Raw genomic sequence first — 18,808 nt, 5'->3', positions numbered from 1 at the left:
TAAGCAAAGGTGTTTCTCCTGCTAATGTTTCCCCAGAAAAAAACAAACAAACTTTAAATGAACATTTTGCCCCTCTCACTGGCTAAATTTCACTCTGGGAATTTACCTTGGTAAAATTTAGTCAGGGATAAAGGAAGATGATGGGGGGGGGGGGGGGGGGCCTGAGGAGGGTGCAGTGGCAGCACAATAATATTGATATTCATAGAACTGGGGAAGGAGGTGAGGGGGAGGAGATGGCAGCATTGGACCTACAGAAAGTTTTAATATTTAGGAGAAGATGTGCAGTGAAGGGGGGGGGGGGGGGGGGGGGGGGTTGCACGGCCCAATAGGGTATCTATGAAATTCGGGGGGCAGCAAGGAGGAAATCGAACTGTAGGCCCTTTAACTTCTTGTTTGTTTTTTTTATTTTCATTTGACATTGGTACTTAACCGGATATCTTTTGAAGATCTCCGGTTAAGTAGCAGGTTATCCAGCCATACAAGACCAGATAGCTAAAAAATCTAACCAGTTATATTCAAACGTAGCCGGCTAGGTTGTTTTCATTATCTGGCTACATGTAGCAGGATACATTTTGGCAAGCATATTCAGCAAGAAGTTTATTCTACTGAGTATATGAGATAATTTCTCCATTCAACGACTTACTTGAATATGGAGCTCCATAACCCAATGATCAATTGCATGCATATCTCATATGCAAAAGACGTTCGTGCCTTTTCAAAATCAAATATGACAGCATTTCCCTTCCTTTTCAAGCCCCAGGCATACCCACATTAAACAAAATGTTGTGTGGCATCTCAGCCTTCGCAGGGAAGGCAGTGAAGTTATGGAAAGAACTCTGGTCAAAAGAAGACCTAGCAAGCACTGAAAGCCCCACCAGTCTCTCTTCCAGGTTTTAAAACAAATGGGAGAGAGGGGGGTGGAGACACAAATGAACCCATCGCCATAGGCTAGGTCCCTCTATACATAAGTGCAGGAGATGGGAGAAGTCGGTGTGCTGAGGGCAGCTGGCTCGGATATCTACCTTGAATGCCACATGTGGCTGACAGAGCTCTTCCACTGCTGCTGCACCCAACCCTCAGAATGAGTCACATTCGGTGCTCCTCACATGCTCTCCCTGTCTCACTCAGCTTGGGGATAAGACAGAAACTGGAAGAACTCAAAGGAAGAGGCTCAGGAGAGGGAAGATGAAGAGATGCTCTGCATACTGCCCATTGATTACCAGCCCCCCCCCCCCCACCCCAAATCTCACGTTGCAGCTAGAAAAGAAAGAGGCAGGCATGAGTACCCACATTCTCAGAAGAAAGCTTTTACATTTTGAAGAGCCACTGCTGGTGCCTTTTGTCACTGTGTAGTGCTGAAAGCAGAGCCCTGGAGCTGGGCTGGATCTGAGCATCAGGTACAGGTAGTGGAGATTTTTCCATGACAGACCTGAAGAGGTCTGAAGGTACACTAGTGTGCTGAGCCTGTTATGATTCTGAGAGGTGGATCCTTAGTCCAAGGTAGGGTTGGCGCTACCTGAGAGAGAAGACCCTCACAGATCCCTACCATCGGAAGGCGAGGCTGTGCTGAAGCGAGGGCAGGCTGGAGCTTCACCAGTACCAGCCCCGTTCCTCCTGGGTTGAGCCCTTGAGTACGTGGGGCCAGCTGGACTTAGGTGGCAGGAGAAAAGTCAATGTACAGTCCGAGGTCAGAGACCTGAGGGAGGTTGGAAGCTGGTCCAGACGTCGATGCCAGAAGAATGGTCGGAAGCCGGTCCAGAAGTTGAAGCCAGAAGAATGGTTAGAATCCGGTCCAGAGGTCGAAGCCAGAAGATCTGTCTAAGAAGGGAGCAGAATCAGGAACCGGGCAACAGGACAAAAGCAGGTCCGAGAAGGGCAGGCAATGAAACACAGGAAACAGGAATAGGAACTCAGGATCAGGAACAACATGAAACCAGGAGCCAAGAAACCAAGGCAAGGTCTGAGGAGCAGGGAGGAAGCAGGCCGAATTCGCAGCCAAGTTCAGCGGCTGCTGGAACGGCCGCGCAGAGAGCGTCAGGGACAGCTGCCTGCTCCAGTAGGCACTTCAAGAGCAGCCAGACAGCTTGGGTGAGTGGCCAGCCCCATTCAAGGATCGCCGTGGCCTGCGGCCATAACAGTACCCAGGGCCAGTGCAAGGGGATTAGATGCCCTAGGCGAGCCTGCTCCCTTGCGCCCCCCTCCATTGTGCCACCACCCCCTGGTCTCAGCCCCGACTCCTACCTCATTCTCGATCATGCCCGCTGATTGTGTTATTTCTGGGTCGCGAGCAGGTTGGGCACTGCTTGCAGCCCGCCAAATCTCCACTCCTTTTTGCTACCGCTTGCGGCACCATATGGCTCACACCCAGTGGTGCACCAAGGGTCTCCGGTGCCCAGGGCTAATGCATTTGTGTGCCTCTCCGGCATCCCCCCCGTAATCCTTCTTGTACTAATGCTTAAGGTCACAGAAAATCAGTGGCATCTCTAGACAGAAGAATTTTTTTTTTGGGTGAGCCAAAATGACATTTCTTCATCACACCCACCTTCTGTGTAATTTTAAAAAGCTGGCCAGTTTCACACTTCTAGTAAAACTACTACAAAATTATTTGATAGCCTCATGCAACTAATTCTATATGGCTATGAGAGTGAAGTCTGGAATATATAGGAAGGGATAGAATGTCAATACAAATCCTGTACCTCCAGTTCTGTAACTCTGTGCATCCAATGAAATTCCCCCAAACAATGGAGCTTGGATGTTTCTCTTACAGCTTATCATACTAAAAGATATTTTCAAATTCTGGTGTCACCTCACAGTAACAGCAGCACAAACACCTTCCACTGCCAGACACATTGTGAACTAACACAAAACCCCGCAAAAAAGACACTCAAAATCTATACTGCAGTCCCAAGGACTCAAACAACAATAACCCTACCTGTGGATAAGAAAGGGTAAATATTATTCTGGGTCCTAGAATAACAATACACCACCTACTGAGGAAACAAAACAAACCTGATTGCTATAGATCCCTATACAGATACTACATGCTAGCAGAATCTCTCATCATGGTCACACACACAGAGCAGAGACAGACCCTCACCAAATACAGAATACAATATAAAGAGCACAAATTAGAAAAAACTGAAATGGAAACCCCAAGAAGCCAGAATTTGTGTATTAACAATGGAAAAACAGAACCACCACTCCTCATAAAACAATAAAATCAAGAAACATAAAGCATCAGTTATAATAGTAAAACCATACTAATAAAATAATATTTTAAAACTACTGATAAATAGATTTTCTATTAATTAAAATCATATACATTTTTTACAATTTCCCAAACACCAATAAAATATTTCAAAACAGAAAATATATCAAATAACACCCAATAATTAAAACTAATAAGGATTTTAGAAAGCCCCTGCTGTCCATACATGGGAGCTCTTGATTTCCAGTTACCCTGATATTGTTGAGGATTAGGAGGTAATCCTCTCTCTCTCACACATACTCACATGTCCATTCTCTCTCACACACATACACTGTCACATACATATACATTCATGCTCTTAAACCCACCATAACCTCTCGCTCTCACAGACACTGATACACTCTCAGGCTGTAAGACACTCTCTCCCCCTCCACACCCCCATCCACACCCCCACCCCCCACACTCTTACTCCCCTGGATTTTCTCATACAAACTCATGCTCTCACTTGCTCCCTCACATACACACAAACACACACACACACACACACACAGACAAGCTCCCAATCATTCTCACACAAACACACGCACACAGGCAAGCTCCCAATCATTCTCACACAAACACACTCACACAGGCAAGCTCCCAGTCATTCTCACACAAACACACTCACACAGGCAAGCTCCCAGTCATTCTCACACACACAGACCCCCAGGCAGGCACCAATTCATTCTCACACACACCTGGAAACTATTGACCAGTAAGCCTGACTTCAGTGCCAGGAAAAATAGTAGAAACTATTCTAAAGATCTAAATCGTAGAGCATATAGAAAGACATGGTTTAATGGAATACAGTCAACATAGATTTACTCATGGGAAGTCGTGCCTAACAAATCTGCTTCATTATTTTGAAGGGGTTAATAAATGTATGGATAAAGGTGAACCAGAATGTAGTGTATTTGGATTTTCAGAAGGCGTTTGACAAAGTCCCTTATGAAAGGCTTCTAAGAAAACTAAAAAGTCATGGGATAGGAGGCGATGTCCTTTTGTGGATTGCAAACTGGCTAAAAGACAGGAAACAGAGAGTGGGATTAAATGGACAATTTTCTCAGTGGAGGGGAGTGGGCAGTGGAGTGCCTCAGGGATCTGTATTGGGACCCGTACTTTTCAATATATTTATAAATGACCTGGAAAGAAATACAAGTGAGGTATTCAAATTTGCAGATGATACAAAATTGTTCAGAGTAGTTAAATCACAAGCAGATTGTGATAAATTGCAGGAAGACCTTCTGAGATTGGGAAATTGGACATCCAAATGGCAGATGAAATTTAATGTGGATAAGTGCAAAGTTATGCATATAGGGAAAAATAACCCATGCTATAGTTACAAAATGTTAGGTTCCATAGTAGGAGCTACCACCCAAGAAAGAGATCTAGGCGTCACAGTGGATAACATTGAAATTGTCTGTTTAGTGTGCTGCGGCAGTCAAAAAAGCAAACAGTATGTTGGGAATTATTAGAAAGGGAATGGTGAATAAAACGAAAAATGTCATAATGCCTCTGTATTGCTCCATGGTGAGACCGCACCTTGAATATTTTGTACAAAATTCTGGTCGCCGCATCTCAAAAAAGATATAATTGCGATGGAGAAGGTACAGAGAAGGGCTACCAAAATGATAAGGGGAATGGAACAACTCCCCTATGAGGAAAGACTAAAGAGGTTAGGACTTTTCAGCTTGGAGAAGAGATGGCTGAGGGGGGATATGATAGAGGTGTTTAAAATCATGAGAGGTCTAGATCAGGTTAATGTGAATCTGTTATTTACTCGCTCAGATAATAGAAAGACTAGGGGGCACTCCATGAAGTTAGCATGTGGCAAATTTAAAACTAATCGGAGAAAGTTCTTTTTCACTCAACGCACAATTAAACTCTGGAATTTGTTGCCAGAGGATGTGGTTAGTGCAATTAGTGTAACTGGGTTTAAAAAAGGATTGGATAAGTTCTTGGAGGAGAAGTCCATTACCTGCTATTAATTAAGTTGACGTAGAAAATAGCCTCTGCTATTACTATCAACAGTAGCATGGAATAGACTTAGTTTTTAGGTACGTGCCAGGTTCTTATGGCCTGGATTGGCCACTGTTGGAAACAGGATGCTGGGCTTGATGGTCCCTTAGTCTGACCCAGTATGGCATGTTCATATACACCACACACAGGCAGGCACCTATTCTCACACATACAAACCCCAGGAAGACACCCATTCATTCTCATACACAGAGACACCCTCAGGCAGGCACCCATCCATTCACACATACACCCCCAGGCAGACTCCCATTCATACACATGCACACACTAAAGGCAGATCCCCTCTCTTTTTTTTTTTTGCCAGCAACCTCAGAGCCTCTCTCATTCCTCTGCTGCCACTGTCACTGCTGCCACGTGGCTATTGGGGAGGTGCTGATTGCTGCTATTGGCACTGAAGCCCATTCTGCTGCCTCCTCTGTGCAGGCCCCGTGGGCTTCCACTTTCTTCATGTTGATCTCGTACATTGTGAGATCCGCATAGAGAAAGTGCTACTCTTGCACAATACCAAAGATTACATGTGCCAATCAGTAAAAAGTATTTTTTTTTTTTTTTTTACATTTGCTGTCTGATCTTAATTTTCTAATCGTTGGAGATGAGTGGAGAGGGAGATGGGGAGGTGTGATGAGGGGAGACGGGGTACACAGGCGAGGGGAAAAAGGGCAAGGTGGAGGAATTGAAGAGGGGGAGGGAATGAAATGAGGAGTGGAAAGGGGTAGGGGGAGTAGAAAAGGAAGGGCAAAGGGGGAGGAGTAAAAGAAAGCTGTAGGAAAGAGGGAGGGGAAGGGGAGTGGTGAATGAAGGTGTGAGGGAGAAGGAAGCAGAAGGGGCGGGGAGAAGGAAGGGTGAGAGGACAGGGAAGAAGGAAGGTATGAGGGTAGAAGGAAGATGTGAGGTTGGGGGAGGAGGGATGAAGAAGAGGAGAAGGAAGGGCTGGGGAGAGGGGGCATTGGGGAGGATAGTATGGTGGAAGATAAATGGGAGATAGCAGAAAAGGTAAGGTGAGGTAGGCAGGTAGGAGTTCCATGATGCAATAATCTCACCTTGGTTCTGTTGCTTGAGTTTAATTCCAGAATCTTCAGGACCTTCAGTCACCTGAGAGCCAGAGCCAGCAACCTCTCTTCTCCGGCGCCCTCTAGCGAGGGCACCGGAGACCAACTGTAAATAAAAAGAAGGAGGAGGGGGGGGGCACCTCAAAACAAAAACCACAGATCATTTTGTGGCCTAATACCCACTCACCTGCGGTCAACTTACCTGTGGAGGCACAGGTGTGAACTACTGCACCCGGTGCCCCCTAATCTTGGCCTCTGTCTCTTCCACATGCCAGGGAAGGGGGGTGGGCATTCCTGCCGCACCTGGTGCCGCTCTCCAGTCTGAAGCCTCTCATTCCCTTCGACAGCGAGGGTGGGGGGAAAAAAAGGGGGGAGGGGGGCCGACAACCTCAAGGTAGGGGGCCCCTAATCCGCCTTCTGAGCAGGGAAGGGGCGGGGGGGGGTGGTGGTAAGGGAGGGGAGGGGATCCCTTCTGGGATCAGGGGAAAGGGGTCCCTCACCCCCTCACTTTGGTTCTGAGTGAGGGGTGGACCCAAAACTTGCACAACTAAAAACAAACTATAAGTCAAAGAACTTAAATCTTAAGGATTTATTCAAAAAAGAGGGAGGGGAGCAGACCACCCCGTCCACTGCCCACCGGCGGGCAAAGTCCTCTACCCCACCTGGCGGACAGGGCACAGAAGTGCTCTGCTTTTAGCAGGGCGTGCACCGCTCCTCGGAAAAGGACCTCGCAGTCGAGAGACTTCCCTGGCCAACATCTCCTGCCGTGACCACCAGATTGAGGGTCTGGTGGTGGACAGGAGATAGTTGACCAGGTCGTCCCTCTGGTGCAGAGGACCTCTCCTGGATGTGTGCCCATAAATCAGGTGTGGGGTGAAATTTAACCAAAACCTTCAAAAAAGGACAGGAAGGGGGTGAGCCTGGGGCACTGAAGCCCCAGGTGGAAAACATCCTCCTCCCGCCCGGAGGATAGTATGGTGGAAGATAAATGGAAGATTGCAGAAACGTTAAGGTGAGGTATGCAGGTAGGAGTTCTATGTTGCAATAATCTCACCTTGGTTCTGTTGCTTGAGTTCAGTTCCAGAATCTTCAGGTCCTTCAGTCTCCTGAGAGCCAGAGCCAGCAGAGATGCTCACTGCTTGCTGCCCTCCTGTGAAATGCCACTGAGCCCAGGCAGCTCTGCCTTTTATAAGCCTCCTGCTGTCATCATGACCTCATTAGCAGGTGGGATTCCATTTGAGACTGATGGAGGGAGGAGGGGGAGGAGCCTATTTTAACATTGGGAAAGGGGGCGGGGCAGCCAAAGGCCACCCTGCCTCCTTAAAGAAAAAGGGGAGAAATATAACAAAGAGGGGAATTCTGTCCTCTGGCACCCTCTAGTGAGGGCACCAGAGACCAAATAATAATAAAGCAAGGGAAGGGGGGGGGGGGCCTTAAAAGAATGAGGCCACAGGTCTCCCCGTGGCCTAAACCTACTCCTCATCCCTTACCTCATAGCTCTCGCACTTCACCTTGGTTCTGTTGCTTGAGTTCAGTTCCAGAATCTTCAGGTCCTTCAGTCTCCTGAGAGCCAGAGCCAACAGAGATGCTCACTGCTTGCTGCCCTCCTGTGAAATGCCACTGAGCCCAGGCAGCTCTGCCTTTTATAAGCCTCCTGCTGTCATCATGACCTCATTAGCAGGTGGGATTCCATTTGAGACTGGAGGGAGGAGGGGGAGGAGCCTATTTTAACACTGGGGAAGGGGGCAGGGCAGCCAAAGGCCACCCTGCCTCCTTAAAGAAAAAAGGGGAGAAATAAAACAGAGGGGAATTCTGTCCTCTGGCACCCTCTAGTGAGGGCACCAGAGACCAAATAATAATAAAGCAAGGGAAGGGGGGAGGGGGGGCCTTAAAAGAATGAGGCCACGGGTCTCCCCGTGGCCTAAACCTACTCCTCATCCCTTACCTCATAGCTCTCGCACTTCACCTTGGTTCTGTTGCTTGAGTTCAGTTCCAGAATCTTCAGGTCCTTCAGTCTCCTGAGAGCCAGAGCCAACAGAGATGCTCACTGCTTGCTGCCCTCCTGTGAAATGCCACTGAGCCCAGGCAGCTCTGCCTTTTATAAGCCTCCTGCTGTCATCATGACCTCATAGCTCTCGCGCTTCACCTTGGTTCTGTTGCTTGAGTTCCATTCTAGAATCTTCAGGTCCTTCAGTCTCCTAAGAGCCAGAGCCAGCAGAGATGCTCACTGCTTGCTGCCCTCCTGTGAAATGCCACTGAGCCCAGGCAGCTCTGCCTTTTATAAGCCTCCTGCTGTCATTATGACCTCATTACCAGGTGGGAGAGACCATTTGAGACTGATGGAGGGAGGAGGGGGAGGAGAGTTGGCAGAGGAGGAAGAACTGAGTTCATTTCAGTAGCAATTACATCAAATAATGAAATAAATAATACCTGAAATATCCCATCTTTGGTTCCCTGATCCTCTCAATACAGGGTTTTCTCTTTCTTTCTCTCTCTCTGACCTCAGCTTCTCCCTGACTTATAACTCCAGGTCTGCACAGCCCAGGCTCACTGCTCCCATTCCAATGCAGTGATGGTGTTACTGATGACAAACCAGAAATCTGATCTTGTTAGCAGGACCTGAACTTTCTGATTAACATTGGAACAGTAAGACATGAATCTGAGGGGGAAGCCGCTAGTCATACCACTGATGCTGCTACTACTAACCATGTCTATAGTACTGCTTGATAGATGTAGCCCTCCATCTGAGCCCCTGTAATTTGCTCTTAAAGAAAGAAAAAAAATCCGCCATCACTCCTGACCTCTCACTACTGCTTTCAGCAGCGATCCTCACAGCACAGTAAGCATGTGGACCAAGCCTGCACTCACAGGCCCCATTCCCCTCTGGACTTTTGTGTGGGAAGCGGGACCTGTGAATAAAGCCTTAGAGGTCCATATTCAAAGCCTAGCTGGTTAGGTAAGTTAGCTGTTTAAACTTAACTTGGATATTCAACGGCACAACCACGCTGTTGAATATACCCAGATAACTTTTGAGTTAGCCAGATAAGTTTATTCAGATAACTTTAGACCTGCTTAACATTAGCTCTAACTTATACAGACTAAGTTAGCCAGATAAGTCTCAATATCACTACTTCTCCAACTAAGTTAGACAGATACGTAGCTCCTCCTAGTTAGGGCCCTGTCCCACCTACCATTTTAGCCAGATAAATAATTATTTGGCTAGCTGGCAGATACTGAATGTAGCTGGATATTCAAATGCCACCACTTAGCTGGATAACTTGGAATTTAACTGGCTAAGTAGTGCTGAATATTGGGCTCTTAGTCCCAGCCCTCACTGTGCTGTAAGGATTGTTGCTGGAGCCATAGATTTGCTGGATGGAGGATTGGAAGGGCCCTGGCACTGCATCAGTGCTAGAGATATGCAGAGGGATGCCATGTGTTGCATTCGGGATTCGTATTCATCGGGGGCAGATACGTTGCATTCGGCAAGGGGGCACCCAATATGTTTATATGTTAATTCTTATTCGCCCTGGCTAAAATTAAATTAACTACAACCCCCCGACACCCTCCTGACCCCCCCAAGACTTACCAAAATTCCCTGGTGGTCCAGCGGGGGGTCCGGGAGCCATTTCCTGCACTCACACCCTCGGCTGCCGGTTTCAAAATGGCACCGATAGCCTTTGACCTACTATGTCACAGGGGCTACCGGTGCCATTGGTCAGCCACTGCTATTACTAGCAACAGTAACATGAAATAGACTTAGTTTTTGGGAACTTGCTAGGTTCTTATGGCCTGGATTGGCCACTGTTGGAAACAGGATGCTGGGCTTGATGGACCCTTGGTCTGACCCAGTATGGCATGTTCTTATGTTCTTATACACCACACACAGGCAGGCACCTATTCTCACACATACAAACCCCAGGAAGACACCCATTCATTCTCATACACAGACACATCCTCAGGCAGGCACCCATCCATTCACACATACATCCCCAGGCAGACTCCCATTCATACACATGCACACACTAAAGGCAGATCCCCTCTCTTTTTTTTGCCAGCAACCTCAGAGCCTCTCTCATTCCTCTGCTGCCACTGTCACTGCTGCCGTATGGCTATTGGGGAGGTGCTGATTGCTGCTACTGGCAGTGAAACCCATTCTGCTGCCTCTTCTGTGCAGGCCCCGTGGGCTTCCACTTCCTCCATGCTGATCTCGTACATTGTGAGATCCGCATAGAGAAAGTGCTACTCTTGCACAATACCAAAGTTTATATGTGTCAATCAGTAAAAAGTAATTTTTTTTTTTTTTTACATTTGCTGTCTGATCTTAGTTTTCTAATCGGTTGGTCACAAGCTTTTTTTTCCACCTTCCCTTTCTTATTTTTTTGCCAATTCCTTTTATATTGTCTTTTTTTCTATTTCTTTTCTGTCCATCTATCTTCTTCCCTCAAACACACAGTCAGGTTCTCATTCTCACATGCTTTCTCTCTCTCTCTCTCTCTCTCACACACACACTCTCATATGCTCTCTCTTATACAATCACTCATACACACAGTTTCTCATGCTGTCTGACTTTCACACACACAGGCTCTCCCTCACTCCCACATGTTGTCTTGCTCAAGCACAGGCTCTCACTGTCACATGCTGTCTCTCTCACACACACAGAGGCTCTCACATGCTGTCTCTGCAAACATTCAGGTCCTCACTCCCACAGATAGTCTCTCAACTCATCTCATAAACGCACACATACACACTCTACAGGCCCTCAGCCTCTGTCTCACCTCTGGGCCTCCTCTTCATGGGTCACCGCAGGATGGGCTCTGCAGCAGCCCTGATATTCTCGGGCCACCCACAATGTGGGATCCGCGTTAACGACCCTGCTACCAGGCCTCCTCCTCTTCTCAGGCCGCTGCGACTTGGGATTTGCAGCGGCCCGTAAGCGCTGCTCCTCTTCAGCACACAGCTGATGCTCCTCCTCTGCCCTGCCCTTGCGGCTCCGGCAACATTTTTCTTCCAGAGCCGTGCGGGCAGGAAGGAGGAGGAGCACCTGCACATTTAGATGTGACCTTTTTCTTCGGGCCGTGGTGCCGTGAGCTCCACCTCGGCCCTGCCGATCTTCTTGCTGTGTGTATCTGGCACACAGCACAGCAGTAGTTCACTGCTCAGCCGCCAGGGGATGAGGTCCACCGGCGGGCACATGAGCCTTCATGTCAGCCATCAGTGGCTCGGTGCCCCCTAATGTTCGGCGCCCTAGGCCCAGGCCTAGTTCGCCTAGTGCTTCCACCGGCCCTGACAGTACCCCCTCCTTTAGGCCTCCCCCTAGAAGGATTGGGTTTTCCCGGGTAATCAGTGTGAAAGCTCTTGATAAGATCCTTATCTAGGATGTTAGTAGCAGGTTCCCAAGAATTCTCCTCAGGCCTGAATCCCTCCCATGCTAGGAGGTATTCCCATTTGCGGTCTCGTTTCCGGACATCGAGGATCTCATGGACCTGGTATATAGTTTCCTCCTCCGCCCTGGGCTTTGAAACTTCAGGGACCTTCTGAGTAGGCCAGGTGAGGACCAGGGGTTTCAAAAGGGACACGTGGAAGGAATTATGGATTCTCAGCATGGCAGGCAGACGAAGTTGATAGGTCATGGGAACTAGCTGAAAGTGAGAGCATGAGTGTGTATGAGAAAATCCAGGGGAGTAAGAGTGTGTGTGTGTGTGGGGGGGGGGGGGTGGAGGGGGAGATAGTGTCTTAAAGCCTGAGAGTGTATCAGTGTCTGTGAGAGCGAGAGGTTATGGTGAGGCCCCAGTCAAGGTACAGGTATGGGAGTTGTGGGAGAACTCCTCCCAGGGGAGAAGTGCTGCCCAGTCGTCCTGACGGGTGTTGACATACAAACGTAGAAATTGTTTCAAGGTAATATTCATATGTTCTGCTTGACCGTTGGCTTGAGGGTGAAACGCAGTGGTAAAATGCAGGGAAATGCAAAACTTCTTACAGAGGTGAACCAATGTCGAGCCATGAATTGAGGTCCAAAATCAGATGTGATATGCTGTGGTATTCCGTGGAGGCGGAAGATATGTAACATGAATAGTTTGGCCAGATGGGGAGCAGATGGGAGGGAGGGTAGCGGGGTGAAGTGGGCCATTTTGGAAATTCGGTCCACTACTACACTTTGTGTGTCCAAGGCTTCTATTAGCGTCTATTTAACCCATGTCAGAGTGCGGGTTATACAGTGCACTAGGCTGAGTGCACTGTATTGCATCAGCCCCAAAATCTGGTATCTAGGCCATCTCTTTATGCCCACCCTCCCTCCCTGTAGCCATAACCTGAACCCTCCCATCCCACCCAACACCCCTAAAAGCTACTGCCTGTGCTGCTGGTAGCTTATGTTACCAGTATTGCTGTGAAAGCCACACTAGACACCACCAGGAGTGTTACAATTGTTCATCACTTCCAAAGGCATGGGAGATATGGAGGATGTTGACTGGGGTGGGAGAGTTCAGGTTGGGGTTGTGGGAGAGAAAGGAGAGGGGGGATATGAGGAAACTAGATCTAGTTCCTAAATTCAGTGTGGTGGTGGGGGGGGGGGGGAAGGGAGGATTCTAGAATCCATAGGTCTGCAATATTGTGGTATCATATTGGGGGATTTTGGGAAAAGTGGGGGTAGGTTTTATCTGACTAAGAGGGTCATTCTCTAACTCTATCACGTGCGAAAAGGGACTTTTCGCACGCAAAAAGTCCCTATTCTCATGTGATAGCTAGCTTGGGGCGAAGTCAGCCCTGGAAGAGGAGGAGTCGGGGCGGCAGTGGGGGTCCCTGGAGTGATCTCCCACTCCTGGGCCGTCGGCTGCCACTAATCAAAATGGCGCCGATGGCCCTTTGCCCTTACCATGTGACAGGGTATCAGTGCCATTGGCCGGACCCTGTCACATGGTAGGAGCACTGGATGGCCGGCACCATCTTGAGCTCCTACCATGTGACAGGGGCTGACCAATGGCGCCATTTTGAATACTGGCAGCCAACAGTCCGAGTGCAGGAGGTCGCTCCCGGACCCCCGCTGGACTTTTGGCAAGTCTTGTGGGGGTCAGGAGGGTCTGGAACTGATACTCGCTCCTCGAGGGCCCTCGTTCCCAGACTTGCTCCGTATTCTCTTCTGCCTGGAAGTCATCACTGCCAACTACATCAGTGAGTTACCATCACTCTCTCAGAGCTTTCCCTGGAACCAGGTACTTGCTCCTCGAGGGCCTATACATTCCAGCTCCTGGGCTTCTATAAGACATTATGTGAGTGTTACCATCAGGTTCGGTACATGAACTCTGCATACCCTGCTACTCACTATATTTCAGTTTCTCTAGAGCTCAGCCTCCAGGGATCGCTGTTCCAGTATCTGAGGGACTACAGCCCATCCGGGCTTTCCAGCTCACTACTGCCAGCTCTGGTGGTTCAGTATACTGTCTAATAAAAGAACTAGTGTGTGTCTGTCTCCTAACTCTGAGCCTGACCTGTGGTTCCTCTAGAGATCTTCCCCCGGGGGCGTGGTCATCTGCCACTGGTCCAAGGATCCACCCACAACTCTCCTAAATAACAACAGATTGCTAACTCCTATCTGATTGCTACTCCTAACAGATTGCTAACTGAAATCATCGGCTCAGTGTGCTGCATCAGTCAAAAAAGCAAACAGAATGTTAGGAATTATTAGGAAGGGAATGGTTAATAAAACGGAAAATGTCATAATGCCTCTATATTGCTCCATGGTGAGACTGCATCTTGAATACTGTGTACAATTCTGGCCACCGCATCTAAAAAAAGATATAGCTGATGGAGAAGGTACAGAGAAGGGCAACCAAAATGATAAAGGGGATGGAACAGCTCCCCTATGAGGAAAGACTGAAAAGGTTAGGACTGTTCAGCTTGGAGAAGAGATGGCTGAGGGGGGATATGATAGAGGTCTTTAAGATCATGAGAGTACTTGAACAAGTAGATGTGAATCAGTTATTTACACTTTTGGATAATAGAAGGACCAGGGGGCATTCCATGAATTAGCAAGTAGCACATTTAAGACTAATCGGAGAAAATTCTTTTTCACTCAAGGCCCAATTAAGCTCTGGAATTTATTGCCAGAGGATGTAGTTAGTGCAGTTAGTGTAGCTGGGTTCAGAAAAGGTTTGGATAAGTTCTTGGAGGAGAAGTCGATTAACTGCTATTAATCAAGTTTACTTAGGTAATAGCCACTGCTATTAATTGCATCAGTAGCATGGGATCTTCTTGGTGTTTGGGTACTTGCCAGGTTCTTGTGGCCTGGTTTGGCCTCTGTTGGAAACAGGATGCTGGGATTGATGGACCCTTGGTCTGACTCAGCATGGCAATTTCTTATGCCAACCTTGATAATATTGCTGGTACCCTCTTTTGGAGCCTGTTGGTATTTTTCCCATATATGCACTCTTCTTGGTTTGTTATAGTAGGATGTTTTGTCCCTAGAAAATATATTTGAAAGAAGTAAAAAAACAAAACAAAACATAGTACTTTTCATTACCAGAGCCCACAACCTGTTCTATGGTTCTTCATTTCCTCCTTTGAACTCTGCCTGGGTCTTCTACCCTGTTGTATATTTTATTAAACTGGGATAGTTTCTCCCAACAAATCCCACATTCAGAGGTACAAGTGAAAAATGCTCAAGAGAAACAATTTAGTGAGCTAAATACCATAAAAGGTCAAAGTAGTAACAAAGTAGTAAGAGGGAACTCATGCAAAACCAATAAATGAGGAAGTGCCAACTGGACAGCATTCAAGTACAGGATATAGGAAGTTGTTTTTGGCCAGAAAAGCCCTCATTATGAAGGAGAAAACAACTGGCACAATACAAAAGTTGCTCAAGCATAACAATTTCGCTGTTCTGAATGTGATAACACTTAGAGTAGTGCCAGAGATATCATATATATCCAGAAAATCAGGAAATGGAACAGGCTGAAGGCAGCTCAGTGATGTGAGAAATAGTCCCTAAATAAAGCATCCCTTACTTCTTTCGTAAAAAACCACCCCATAACTATTAGAGAAATCATTGTGATGTACTAATTGTGATAAGAACCTTTACATTTGGCAAACCCATTCTACAAGTAACCTATTCTACAAGAAAATCTAAATTTTACCCTGAATCTTGGGGGTCTTTGTGCCATTCAGCCTCGCTTCCATGCTCAGACTTTATACCTTGGAATTCCCTTTGCCACTGTGCCTTGCTGTTGTACCCCAGAACTAACACCTTGCCAGTTTGGGGATACTGCTTTTCACCTCTCATGGTGCTCTGGAACTTTGAATCCACTCTTTGAGCTGCTTGTCCCCTTTATCAATACCTGCCTTGGAGGTTTTACTACCACCTTTTCTGCATTATTCCCCCTTCAAGCTGCCATAGGATGCTAATGTCACTTTCAGTGCCAGTTTGCCACTTGAGATGCCATCAAGGGTTCATGGCAGTGTTGCCGATGCCCTCCTTTGGAGCTTTAGGGTGTTCTTCCCACTTTTTCTGCTTTTTTGCTCCTCTTACAATGACTTGTTGAAATTATGCCAATGCTGATACCCATTTGCCCCTTTACAGAGTCATAGGTTATTCATTCTACTTTTGGTGCCACTTTCCAGTCTCTTCAGTCTTTCTAGGTACCTTGGAGTTCCATCCCCCTTCTGTTGATGTCTTTAACAAGTTTTAAGACAATTAATTTAAAAGAACCTATTCTGGAGCCCAATATAGGCTGAAAATGACCTATAATGCTTCCCCTATTGACTTTAATGGCAAACAAAAACTATCAAACTAAAAAATGAACTTTGTTTTTGTTTTTAAAGTAAAGAAATGACTTCGGGTCCTCACAAAACAAATTTTAAAATGAAATGATTTTTTTGCAGCTGTACATACCTATTCTTTCAGCCACACCATTTTGTTCTAGGTTATATGAAAGTGCGGTGTGGAATGCAATCCTGCTATTTTTCAGAATATCTTGTGTTTTGTCACTTGTATATTCTGTGCCATTATCTGCACATAGTAGTTTAGGAAAACTGCCAAACTTATTGCTTATATGAGTAAGATATTCCTCAAATATTTCAGAGACATCATCCTTACTGTGCTGCTGGTAAACTGTTGTATAGGGATGTGCATTTGTTTACAACGAATGTGAATCCGTGACGAATAGGTCCCTGTTCGTTTGATTCGTGGGTCTGTGAAACACATGGTGATCCCCACGAATGAAACATATCATATTAGTTTCATTCTTTTGGTTCGCAGTGCTTTCTTTGCAGCCTTTTAAAATTTATTTATTTTATTTAAAAGTGTTTGTATACTGTCTTTACAAACAGTGTTTAATCAAAAACGGTTTACATAACTAAATAAAAAACAAATGTAAATAAAGATTTAAATTTAAAAGAACATAAAGATTATCAAATTATAAAAGCTCAAAATTACAAAAATATATAATAAAAATAAAAATCTAAAACAATGAATAGTTTACATAAAAAATAAATCAATATATAATAATGTTGTGCCCTGTGTGATGGAGAAGTAGTTATGTTATTTACTGTGTGATATATGGAAAGCAGATTGAAATAATTGTGTTTTTAGGGATTTTTTGAAGTGTTTGGAGTTGGATATGGATCTTAAAGAGTCTGGTAATGCGTTCCATAAGATTGGTCCAATGACAGAGAATGATCTTTTTCTGGTGATGTCAAGACGGGCCTGTCGTGGTGATGGGATGTCTAAGAGGTTTTGTCCAGTGATCTTAGATGTCTGGTGGGTTTGTAAATCCGGAGAATGGAACATAAGGTACTTGAATTAGGAGTGTAGATGAGAGAGTGTATAATGGACAGGATCTTGAATTGTATTCTGTATTTAATAGGAGAAGGCCCTGTGGGAGTATCCATAGCAACAACCAGCCCTTTCCTGTGAGTCATAAGTGACCTCACAGCCCTGTTATAGAGTGGGTCAGACAGGTTGGCAAGGAGACCAGAATGCCAACGTATTAGAGCAAAGCATTTTTCTAATTCAGCCAATCACTGCTCTTAGTGCTCTGTGATGCTATTCCTGCTGTATTTCTACTTTAAGCAAGCATAGCATGCAGTGCACTTTCTTCTTGGCTTCTGTTTGAGACAGTTGTTGCTTTTGAGCTCTCTCCGAGTGTCTCAAATCTTAATTGCTGAGGTGCGAACCTCAGGGGCATCCCCCTGTGATGACGTCACGCATCCCGGATACAAATAGCCTACGTGATTGCTAACCATCGAGTTAGCAAAGGTTTCTTAATGGATGGGATTCGGTCTCCGTACCTAGCTTCTCTGCCTCCATTATTGGACTACTATATTTGGGGTATCTGCTCCTCAGGGGCCTCTCTCTCTCTTCTCTTTCAGGTCACTATCTGGAACTGGTACTCGCTCCTCGAGGGCCCATGTTCCTGGACTCGCTACTGGAATTCTCTTCTGCCTGGAAGACACCGTTGCCTATACCATCAGTGAGTTACCATCTACTTCTCTCTGAGCTGTTCCCTGGAACCAGGTACTCGCTCCTCAAGGGCCTGCCTTTACTTCAGCTTCTGTGCTCCATACCGAGAGACCGCTGTGTGAGTACTATACCAACGAGGCTCTATTCCTGAACCCTGCATATATTGCTTGTTCTCACGATCTCAGTTTCTCTCCACTACAGCACAGCCATTGTGGGATCACTGTCCCAGAGCCTGAGGGACTACAAGCCCAGCCGGGCTACAGTCCTAATCACTACCTCCACCTCTGTTGGATCCTCAATACTGTTTAATAAAAGATCTAACTGTGTGTGTGTCCTAAAGCTGAGCATGACCTGTGGCCCCTCACGGGACTTCCCCCTGTGGGCGTGGTCAGCAGCTACAGAGTCCAGGAGTCCACCTAAATCCTTATAAACAATAGCAGATTGCTAACTCCATGGATCCGGCACAGCTCAATGCCCTGCAGGCCATTCCGGGCCTGGCTCTACGCATTTCCGAACAGCAAGACACATTGGAGAAACTCACTTCAGCGTTTCATCAGCTACACACACAGAAGACCCAATGTGCTAATTCCAGCAATGAAGGTCAATTACATGAAGTATCTTTAAAGACTTCTGTACCGCTGGCTGCTCCAATTCGTTTCTCGGGAAAGATTCAGAAGACCAGGGGCTTTTTAAACTAGTTCTGCATGCATTTTGCACTATAGCCTTCCCAGTTCCCTACAGCTTTTTCCAAGACTACTTACATTCTATCTTATCTAGATGGAAGGGCCTTGTCTTGGACCTCTACACTGTGGGAATGCAAGGATCCTATTTTGCAGAACATAGATGGATTTTTGGACTTATTTAAATCCATTTTCGATGATCCTGCTCGAGTTACCGTTGCTGGTTCTGCGTTGGTGGACCTGAAGCAAGGCAACTGACCACTGGCTGATTTTGTGATAGACTTTAAGACTCTTGCTACAGAACTCTGCTGGGACCCAAAATGCCTGAAGACCCTCTCCT

This window comes from Rhinatrema bivittatum, chromosome 2 (genome assembly GCF_901001135.1).
Source record: "Rhinatrema bivittatum chromosome 2, aRhiBiv1.1, whole genome shotgun sequence".
NCBI classification, from domain to species: Eukaryota; Metazoa; Chordata; class Amphibia; order Gymnophiona; family Rhinatrematidae; genus Rhinatrema; species Rhinatrema bivittatum.
The sequence above is the reverse complement of the archived record's forward strand: the minus strand, read 5'-3'. Positions refer to the sequence as shown.